Below are 9,698 nucleotides of genomic sequence, written 5' to 3' on the forward strand. Positions count from 1 at the left end.
TGGATTACAGATAAGAGGCCCAGCCTGGTTGAATCAAATTCTGATGACGAAAATGCACCTAATACATGATAGGGGCCTACCTTGGTTGAATCAAATTCTGATATGTTGTATATGGGTCCCACCCCCATTCTGCAAGGGGGTCCCACTTCCTTATCAAGTAAGGCAAGTGGCCTGGTCAAGAGGACACCTTCCAGCTTCTAAGACAAAAGAATGTGAAGCATTAATTAATTCCAAGTACTAATTTGTTATAATTTGTATCAATTCATAACTACACCAGTGTGAATTTGTCCTAAACCACAGTGTTTCTTACTTGTATTTTGTATTTTTAAATTTATTAGTAAACGTGTATGTACATTTGCATTTCTCAGTATCTTTAAGATAAAATTATTTATAATTCATGATCAGTTTCTAAATTTTTTTGAGTGGATAGTTTCTAAGCGGTTATAGGATAGTTTTTGAAGGAGTAAATGACATATATATCCTCTTTATGCCCATTGTATCTTTAGATAAAGGAGTAGAAAATGTCCAATAAAAATTCCAGAAAGAATGGGCATTCGCCCTTTTACAAGTAGTATAGATATTTGCATTGTATATATTTGTATTTATAATCTTTCTAAACCAAGCCTTATATAATTCTTAGGCTGTGTTTGGGAAGGCTCAATCCAATAGCTTAAAAATTATCCAGGCTTATGGATAAATTTAAAGCATAACTTTGAGGTCATTAATTAATGGCATTTAAAAGGGAATTTAGAAGTTTTAAAATGTGGCCCACACCTTAAACCCAAAAAAAAAATAGAAATCACAAGCTAATAAAAAGCTTCTGCTTAATTATCCGCCAAAATAGCTTAAAATTGTCACCCAACTAGTGAATGACTCCGTACTAAGTACGGGGTAGTTAATCTATATATATGTACGGGTCTACATAAATTGACCCTTATATGACAAACCTGCAAAATTATACGGGTCATTAAATTCAACTTGAAACATTTATTACTTTAATTTAACCATTATTATTATTAATTTATTTTAGTATTTAATTTAACTTTTTTGTTATTTAGTAATAATATTAACTAAATTTGTAATTATTTAAATATTTACTTAAATTTTTTTTCAACCGAGTATAATTATTATATAATAGATTTGTTAATTCACATTTTCCATTTTAGAATAAACATTAATGATTTGGCTTAACAATTTTAATGACTATTAATAAATATTGATTCTTATTTAAGGTTTAATTATGTATTTGGTAATTATTATGGGGCATGCTTTGAATAAACATTAATGACAAGTGATGATTGTTATTTTTTTTATTATTTACTTAAATAAGTACTTGATGATTTAGTAATTTTGAGTAAGTAATTATTTGATTTAATATGAATTATTTTATTTTTTTAATTATTTATAATAGACATTTAGGGTAGGCTCTTTATTTGATTTAAGAGACTTACCATGTTTTTTATCTAGACAATGACCCCATAGTAAGGGGCAACTACAGTATCATTTAATTTGAAATTTACTATTTAATAATAAAAAATCAATGTCCTGTTGAGCAACCCATCCCAAAAAAAGTATCAATAATTTTGAAATCACTAATCTATTTATAAAATAGTAAACTTAGATAGATGTTTACAACAATATCACCAATAGTGCTTAATATTTAGGGACATATGAATGCATAAAAAGCATATATGATATCCATTCAAAGAGGTAAAAAAGGAAAAAAAATCATTCAAAGAGCTGTTAAGAAAAACAATCCATGCCAAACAACATTTCCAGATGCATCCATCCTCTAAAGTAAGAGATGAAAAATATACTACAATCAAATCATCATCATGTATGGCTATAATCAACTGATAATATAATTAGAACTTTGAAGCCCATCCAACAGAGGAAACATGAAAGAAAGGAGAATAATGGGACCATCCTAAGTATGGAAGTCACCTCCTAGTTAGGTGGCAACGCTTCTTTTGGTCAATCATGGTTATGGATTTTAAGTCTAAGCTCCCCACAATGCACGTAGACTGGTTAGAATTTATCTTTAGAAAAAGATAAGACTGTACATAACCTAATCGTATGTTTGAATCATGGGAATTGAGAGATAGAAATAGAAAATGTAGGTTGAAATTATAATTTTGGGCATGTTGATGTGTCAAATTCAAGTAAATTAGAATACTCATAGATTAATAATATATTAATAATTATGAAATCAATATAAGTATATTACTATTACTATTATTTACTAATAATATATTCTTATTATGTGTGTATTGATTTTGAAATCAGTAATATTAAATTATTATTATTATTATTATTATTACTATTATTATTATTATGAAGTAATTAATTTGTTATAATTACGATTTTTAATTAATTCCTGAAATAATAATTGCTTTTATAATTCTTTTAGTTTAACAATAATGAATAATTGAAAGTTTATAATTTTACTTTCACTAAATGAAATATTTATTGGAGAATAGTAATAGTATTGATTATAATTACTTATAATAATAATAATGTAAATGATTAACACTAATTATATATTTATAAAAAAATTAATATGAATTAATATAAATATAAAATGATTATATCCCAATAATTATCATTATTATAATTAAGGAATTAATTATAAGTAAGTAATTATAATCAGTAATTAATTTTTATCAGAAATCATTATTATTAGTAATAATTAATTATAATTATTGATGATAATAATAATATAATTATACTAATTAATATAAGTTAATTATAATTACTGATAATAATAATATAATTAATTATTTTATATAAATACAAATAATTAACATTCAATATTTATTTTCAAAATAACTAATACGAGTTAATATATATATATATATATATATATATATATATAATTATTATTTCTGAATTATTAACTACAATTATGAAAATCGTTATTAATTATCATTCCGAATTAATAATGAGAAATATTATCAGTAATTAGTTAATATCAGTAGTTAAGTATTAGCAGTAATTTTTATAAGAAATTATTATCAGTAATTAGTTATTACTAGTGAGTTATTATAATTAATAATTAATAACTGAAATTAATTAACTAGAATTCATTATTATTATTAGTACCCCTCTTTCGAAAAGTTGACTCATCATCATCGTCATTTTATGAATTTTGTAAAATATTAAATTATTATTAATATGAATATTATGAATTCTATTATAATTATTTTTCTACTTTTAAGATTTTTTTAATTTATTACATAATTTTTTTATTTTAACTATTTAAAATTTTGTCATGTTAAATATTTTGTTATTTAAATATTTAAAAGTTTTCATTATTTGAATTTTATTTATTTTAATGTTATTACATAATATTAAATATTTTGTTATATTATTTAGCTATTTTTAATGTTTTTTATTTAAGATTTTTAGTTATTGAAATATTTAAATAATGTTTTATTTTTTAATGTTACTTTTTTTTATTTGAATAACATTTAAATTGAATAATTCGTAAAATTATAATTTATATTGTTACTACATACTTTCATGATGAATTTTGTAAAAATATTGAATTATTAATAATATGAATATTATTAAATCTATTATTTTTTTATGTTTTGAATAAATATTTTAAATTTAGTATATAATTTCTTTATAACATTTAAATAGTTCTGAATTTTTTTAAATTGAAACTTTCTTTAGATAGATAGATAAAAAGCGGAATAGAAGATAAATAGGAATTAGAGATAGTTTAGGAGAGAATCTCTCTACTAAATTAGAGATCATTTAAGAGATAAATAGGAGTTAGAGATCATTTAGGAGATAAATAGGAATTAGAGACAATTTAGGAGGAAGTGGGGGAAAGTGGTGCCACTTTGCTAAACATTAGAAAAACAAATCCCTCTTTCTTTATAGTTGTAAGAAATAGTTAAGCATATGTGATTTCGTTATTGGTTTAATGGGTAAATATGTGGAACTAAAAAAATAAAAAAATTTAAAAAATATAAAAAATTAGGAAGGGGTTTGAAGCAAGGAGAGGACTGCTGACATGGTAGGACCAATTTTAATATATATATATATATATATATAATTACTAATTTACCCATTCTCATGGTAATGTGGCATTCCCAAAAATTCTTTCAACAGCATATGCTGTTGGCTTGCAACAGCTAAAGTTCTTCCCAATGAATAAGGGCCTGGTCGGGTCAAGGTAGACTCCTAATCCACATCTTAGGGTTTGTAATAGGGACCATCAGATCTGATCTGATGAGACTTGATTATAATTGCTGACTATACTCTTTCTCAGTGAAATATCCTATAAGCTTCCGCACCTTATATTAAAATTTAATTAATTACAATGAGGGTAATAAGGACTGAATACTAGATCAGTTGTCTAAATAGACTAATATCATTTGGAGGAACCGTGCAACCTAAAAGCTTAAATTGTTAGATGAGGCCCCTAACATTTGCATTCAAATGTTAAAAAAAATGAATAACAATTAGGCTCAGTTTGGAAGAAGTACAAATGCAAATATGTAAAAGTGCAAAACCTTATATTTTGTATTGTTTTGTATGTATTTTTACTGTACATATTTACATTTGTACTCTTTCCAAACTGAGCTTTATATTTTTCATAAATAAATATCTTCCCTTACAAACATTTTGCTTGCCAAAAATATTTTCCTGCTGGGATTGAAATAAAGGCACACAGCCCCCTTTTTTCAATAATATAACTTGGACAGAAATTTTATTAGTTTTTCAAAAGAAGATCCCTACCATTTGAATATTGTATAACAAAGTCAACAGAACATGGAATAAAATAAGAACAATAAACACAACAATAGAACAAAAAAAAAGCATAATAACATAATAGCATGTAAGTGAACAAAATGTGGATTCAATTCTAAGAGTAGCCACTTGTGTCAAGTTGATTGTAAGGTTTCAAACTGCAGAAAAAAGAGGGTATTTGGTACATTTTTTCATGCAGTCTTCTAAGTTTTCACCATGGTTTTAAAAAACAACTTGAAAATGGAATCGTTTTGGCTACTGGTTTTTAGGTTGATAGTTCGATTGTCCAGTTCAAATGGATGGCCCATTTTGACTATAAAAAATAAAAAAAGAAAGAAAACAGCCAAAAATCATTAAACAGATCAACAGGTCAATGGTTCGACCATCCCGATCAATAGATTATTGACCGATTCAACGATTTTTGACAAAAAACTAAATTTATAGTAAAATATAATTGATTGCCTGAACGGTTGTTGGGGCAAAGAGTCCAACTGTCCGAATCAACGACAGTTCGAAAACCATGACTTTGACACAATAGAAAGATTTACTTGAAAAAGACTTGACAAACACCCCCACAGGCTCTCCATGTTGTGCCAAAGGGGGCGTCCCCTATCACTAGCCCCACAATCTGACATCAATTTTAAAGTTAGGTATCTCTAATAGCAGCCACTCCATGCCAAAAAAGTAAAAAGAAAATGCCATAAGGTTAGGTATCTCTCCAATCCATCCCTAGCGCTAAGACCCCAGGTTATGGGGACCATTAAGTAATAACATTTATTTTTCCAATTCATGATCACCTTTTTGTCTTATTCATATTCTATATCTTATTTTTTCTGCTTTTGTCTGTATATTAACTATCCAATTGCATTTCCTTCGATTATGCATTATCACTTCTGCAGCATCCCATTGTCAGAGTGTCGATCAAAGGTTTTATTTTTCTCCAATATTTTCCCTTTTTTTTTCCTTATCCATTTATTTTTTTTTTAAGTTTCATGTCTAAATTCTCTGCAGGATCAGATAATGATAAATTTATAGTAAAATTAAATCTCACCCCTTGGTTCTGACTTCTAAAGGCGCAGTTTAAAAGGAGTATAAATACATACAAATATGTACGTAGAATGTAAAACCTTTTATTTTGTATTAATTTATTAATATGTATGTATTTATATTGTATATATTATCATGAGGAGATGCGCTGTGGAGAGCCCATTTCGTTTTTATCAATACGAGATTTTATCCCAAACCTGATGGCTAAAAATTGTTGAATCGGTCAATAATCTATTGACTTGAGCAGTCAAACTGTCGACCCATTTGACCCATTTAATAGTTTTTGACCATTTTTTAATTATTTTTTAAATATCACTTAAAAGATATTTATATCCTTTTCAAATGTCATTTAATGACAGGTTAACTACTGATTAATGATAAATACTCAATTATCATGTTTTGAAAATCCGGATATTGAATTATCACATTTTGAAGTTCGGGACTAAAATGGCACTAGGCACAAAATACACAGGATGCTAATCGAAATTTTTCATACATTCTTTCAGATTCCAGCACAGCATTTGGGAGTGTGAAAAACCTGAAAAATATAAATTTGCCTAAAGAAATCTAATTTTAAGAAACTAATTGATTAAAGAATACAAACAAAAAGTATCCCCTCAAGTATGACGAGTGGACGGACTGGAATGTTGGCACTATAGATTCTTCTGTTGAAAATTGACCAAGAACGTTTTTTTGGAGAATGATCAATCAATTCAGCTCAGAATTTTTTAACCCCATCGTAGAGGGGATGAATCCTAATAATGGATTGATGTTAAATCCATGGACAAGATGCGGCTTATAGGGGGGTTATTAGTAGACTATGGGGGGTTGTAATTCAGAATTCGGGCTGCAGTGTACTTAACCCAACTTTTTTCTAGTATGGGCTATTATTTTGAGAAACCGGTTTCAGTCAGTGCAAAGCCCATTTGAACAGTCATTATAGCTTTGCATTGGGAATATCTCCCATAAAATAAAGCACAGAAGTATGGAGATGTTCCCGATGCAAGGCTGTAAAGGGCCTAAAGGCTGTTTGAACAGTATTATAACGGGCCTTGCATTGACCGAAACTGATCTCCCCTTCTAATGGGCCAGCTGCTAAAATGGAGTTTAGGTCCTGTTTGGTTGGAATCATCAAATGGGTATATTAACAAAAGGTACAAAATACAAAGTCTTGAATTTTATGTAGGAGGATAACTGTTCAATATTGTATGTTCCTGTAAAGTACTTTAATATAATTGCGCGATATGATGTTATACTTCCTGCTGATATAGAGAATATTGGGCCCATCACTCACCCATCCTATGCCTACCACTTGGAATAATGATGTAGCCATTTCTTTTGAAGCTATTGAAAACCTAAGTTTTAGTGCTTGTTTGGGAGGTCGTAGTGCCTTCTTGCTTTCTGAGGTGGGCTCAGTATAAAATATAGAAAGCCCAGATCGAATATTGGTCGGTCATTTGAAGGGCTGTTCTCTTTGAGTCCGGATTCACTTGCCCCACTCATCCAGCTGCACGTTGAGAATATCAGTGACCACAATACAACCGATGCTTCATATATGTGGCTGGATAAGTGTAGCCAGCAATGTGTTGTGTCAGTAGATTCAGACTCATCTATGTCAGCATTTTTTGAAAAGCTTATCTAAAGCACTTGAGAACAGCTGAACCAACTTAGCTGAATCTTTAGTTCAGTCATGCCAAATAGGCACTTAAATTAAGGCAATGTTTGATATCATTAGAATTCGGTAAAGTAATTTTGGGTTCTGTGCTATTTTATAGTGTTGTTTTGTGTCAATTAGGTGCCATTAGGCATCATATAAGTAAAAAAAGGCAAAATTATTCTATAGCAAAAGAAAAATGCTAAAATGGCATTTTCGGCAAAAGTTGCTTTCAAAGAATTCAAGACATTCAGTGGTGCTTGAAATGGTTGGGAAACACTCGATCAAACACTTGATTTGAATGGGACAAAAATGTCCCTCTTAATAATGAATTTTTATAGTTAAAATGGTCATTTCCTTTTTTTTGCTTGGAAAATAGAAGAACATGAATAAATACACTCACCTAAGTAAATATTTCCTAGAAAAAATTTACGCATCCAAATAAATAACTTACCAAAAAACAAACAGAACCTTAATGTCAATATCCATTATTAAATTACTATTACAGTCATCACATGATAACTCAAACTCCATCCATCATCCTTAGTAACTTAAATGCCCCTTGATTAAAAAAGAAAATTGGCTAATTTTATTCCACATATAACTGGTTTTATCGAAGGACCATAATATTAGTCCTAGTTATCCAGGATTAGTTACTATTTATGTTTTCACTCTTATCAACTTGAGATTTTATAATTGAACCAAGCAATGACCCCAACAGAGGAGATTCTGTAATTAGTGAAAGCAAGTGAGTGCATAAAAAATAAGTAAATAAAACAAGTACTACGTACAACAATCAAAGAGAGATATATGATTAAATGGAATGTGTCTAACACATTTGAACTTTATATCATAATCTGTCCTGACCATCCATTATTTTGATGTGTGGTCCTGCTGATTTGGTGATGGGTTCCTAGTTATTCCACTTTTTTCTTTCTAGGCTTCTGGCTAGCTGTTTCTCTTTCGGTCCCCATTTTCTTGCATCGCCTTCGTTACATGGACTAAAGTTCACATCACTACAGCAGAACCGAACCTTTATTTCAAAAGCAACAAAGTATGAATTCAAAAAGGAAAAAAAAAAAAAAAAAAACTCATACGAAAGGCCCTAGCCTTTGCTTTAATTTTGTATTGTTTCTAGGACCAATTGAGTGAAAAGTTGCCCAAGGAGCCGTAAGGGTGGCACAAGGAGCAATTCTGCACCTAAATCCATTTTTTGCTTCCTAGTGAATCATTAAGTTGTCATTTTCTTGCAAAAGTCGTTTTGTAGTGTCCTTTTACTGGCCCCAAGGAGGAGGGATTCTTCAGTGTAGGAGTTTTAAAGCTTAGACAATTACAGTCCATGAAGAGCTCGGATCTGAAGATCACAAAGTGCTGACTTTATCTTGGCCACAAGACACTACAGCCGTACATCAGAAACACGTTACACCTCCCCAGGAATCAGGATTTGTTCCTCACAGTCTCACACCAACCTTACAACACATTCCATCCTGTACTGGGAACATCTCCTCATGAATAACAATATACATGGATGGATGGGATGTTCGCCAAATATGCGACTGGGACGTGCTGTAAGATTAGTGTGGGGAGTACTCTGTGAGGAGCAGATCTGGACTTTAAACTATTCTTACATGAAGTACAGGTGCCTAACTAGACTTGACCATTTGTTACATGAGAAGTTTGATGGGGCTTCTTCACTTGACTAGAAAACTAGGTTTTGAATAGCTCAAGGAGCAAGAAGGGGCTTGGCTTATTTGCCCAAATCTTATGAGCTGCAATTCCTGCATTGGATCGATCATCAATTCAATTAATATCCTTCTACATGAGAATTTTAAAGCATATTTGCTGAATTTGGATTTGCTAGGTTTGTACTCCCTTTCATGACACCCGTAATATGGCCAAGCTTCAATTGTCACTTACAAGGGAGGTGTTTTAGTTTTGGGTTTATTCTTTTGGAGCTGCTCAGAGGTAAGGGTATATATTATGATATTTACAAGAGTGTCTTGGCATATTTGATCTTGTCAATGCTTCAAATAAAGAAAGAGGAGGGGAAACAAGTTTTTTGATCCATTCATCTATGACAAGTAAATTAAAATAGCAAGAAAACATTAAGGTTAGCTATGTTTGGTTTGAAGGAAAAGATAGAAAAAAAGAAAGGAAAAGCAAGGAAATCAATACAAGGTTTATAAAGATAATTTCCTACCTTTTCCTTCAAAACATAGACTAAGGGTCTTGA

The sequence above is a fragment of the Nelumbo nucifera genome, chromosome 7, assembly GCF_055504915.1.
Source record: "Nelumbo nucifera cultivar China Antique chromosome 7, China Antique-T2T, whole genome shotgun sequence".
Lineage (NCBI taxonomy): Eukaryota > Viridiplantae > Streptophyta > Magnoliopsida > Proteales > Nelumbonaceae > Nelumbo > Nelumbo nucifera.